Source organism: Salvia splendens, chromosome 12, assembly GCF_004379255.2.
Source record: "Salvia splendens isolate huo1 chromosome 12, SspV2, whole genome shotgun sequence".
In the NCBI taxonomy this organism is placed as follows: Eukaryota; Viridiplantae; Streptophyta; class Magnoliopsida; order Lamiales; family Lamiaceae; genus Salvia; species Salvia splendens.
Window position 1 is genome coordinate 14,913,842 of NC_056043.1, and position 2,370 is coordinate 14,916,211.

The 2,370-nt window shown below is 35.5% G+C and overlaps 1 long non-coding RNA gene across 1 annotated transcript; it reads left to right on the top strand.

Annotated features, from left to right (window-relative positions):
• The first annotated feature begins 749 nt into the window (after positions 1-749).
• On the top strand, positions 750-1,760 carry LOC121758167. Its single transcript, XR_006041359.1, has 2 exons — positions 750-1,354; positions 1,437-1,760. It is a non-coding gene; the product is annotated as an uncharacterized LOC121758167 (long non-coding RNA).
• Positions 1,761-2,370: the final 610 nt, after the last annotated feature.

Here is a 2,370-nt window from a genome sequence, read left to right on the forward strand (position 1 = left end):
TGAGTATTGCTGTATAGGTATAGAATGTTTCGGTTGCAGTATATATATAGACATATTGCTTTTTTATACCTTTATTTTGCATTATAGCCTATACAGCAATCTACGTAGTACTATCAAGCAATATGTAGAAATCCATCTAAAATGCTTACTATGATATTGTTGAATAAGCCCCTAATATTGCTGTATAGCGTGCCACGTGGCAACACGAGGTTAGAGGTTAGTGGTACGTTGTCACTCTAACTATGATGTCACCCTAATGCTCCCCTATCAACACAAGTACAATAAAATATCAACACACTTTTATTGATATTTTACCTGCATTATATTGAGATTTTGCATACACTATATTGATATTTTTTTTGTATTTATTGATAAAATCTGTTTATCAACATGTATGAAAATTGAAATATAATTTATCAAATTTTATCACCCAAACATCGTCAGAACATATGCAATAGAGATCTCCTTGGAATCCTTATCAAATTATCTTTAATTTGATATATTTTTTATGAAAAAATAATTTAAATCGAGAGAGTTACGTGAATTTAAATTTTTAAGATGATTTTGATGAGAGAATTGATATTAATACCCTTTATTTAATAATTTTTTAATTTAAAATATAATTCATGTGATATTATTTCAACCACTAGATCTCCTAATCTAATGGCTAAGATTTTGTCTTAATCTTTGATTGCTAAATAGTTAGCAATTGATCATATATATAAATATATAGGGTTGTGATCAATTGAGAATTGAGATGCATTATCAGCCACTCATTTTTATTAAATGAGTGGTCCAGAATTTGCCACATAGAAAATATTTTTAGATTAATTAATTATAAAAGGGCAGAATGATAATTTCATATTTAATTAGGGTTCTTCAGCTTGTGTTTGGCTATTTGGGCGATTTCTGTGAGATTTCTCTCGGATTATGCTCCAGCCCGGCGGCGCGATGGCGACCACAGCGCAGTGGCCGACGACGATGACGTCACCTCCTCGAGCCTCTCCGCGCTCTTCTCGGCTGCGACGTTGTCCAATCGGCGGTGGAGGACTGCGACGGTGCCGATGCGGAGCTTGATCAGGAAATATGCGATTCGATCTCAGAGAGCGTGGATCTGATTGGGAGGATCATGGAAAACGAGACGGATTTGTTTCGGAATAAGCTTAGGGTTCAGGTTGGGAGAGCGGCGGAGATATTCGGATGCCTGAGATTGAACAAGCTGATGATGCGGCGGAACGTGATGGCTTATTTGAGGAACTGCGGCTACAATGCGGCGGTTTGCAAGACAAATTGGCCGAGCTCCGGCAGTCTCAGCGGCGGAAGCTACGAGTTCATCGACGTCGATTCGTCGGCGGTGAGAATGAGATACGTAGTCAATTTAGAGTTATAATTTCGCATAATTTGAGACTGATTTTCATTTTGATTGCTAATTCCAGTGCATCCGTGGATCGTAAACGAAGGAGAGATGTGAGATTTGAGTTGTACATAGAGACGGTGGTCGCAGAAACAGATGAATAATGTAGTAGATGAATCCCTCACCCTTTTTCTTTAGATGAAAATGATAGAGCACCTCTTTGTTTTGGAGGAGTAGTGGCTTTCGATCATCTTTTGTGTTTTGGTGAGAGATTTGTGCCAAATTATGAATAAAGTTTGCACATTTATCTGATTTAGGTGTTGAGTGTATTGTTTTTGTAATGTGAAGGAGGTAATGTTCAATACTCATGGATTGGAGAATCAAGCTTAATCATAATGCACTCTAGGTGTTTGGTGATATTCCCTAGTTGAGAATTAGTTGCTAAGAGTTAGATTCAAGATTTAGCTATCTCCCTTTTTTAATGTCAGCTACGCACATATAATGGTCAACTACATATATAATCTATGTCAACTACATATACAATTCATGTCAACTACACATATAATGTCAACTATGTGTACAATTCATGTCAACTACATATACACTTCATGTCAACTACACACATATAATGTCAACTACATATACAATGCATGTCAACTACACACATATAATGTCAACTATGTGTACAATCCATGCCAATTACATATATAATCCATGTCAACTTCATACATATAATGTCAACTACATATATCTACATATATTATATGTAAAACGTTGTTGTTGACATAAATAATATAGGTCGTTGACATGAAAATATTTGTTGTTGACATAATAGTTGACATAAATAACGTAATGTCTCCGTAGTTGACATCGCATGAAAATTGTGAATGAATGACTGAAAATGCATCTTAGTTCTCAATTAGGCCCAAAAATCTCAACCTAACAGGACCCTCTCTCTCTATCTCTCTCTCTCTCTCTCTCTATATATATATATATCATATATCATATTTTTAAAG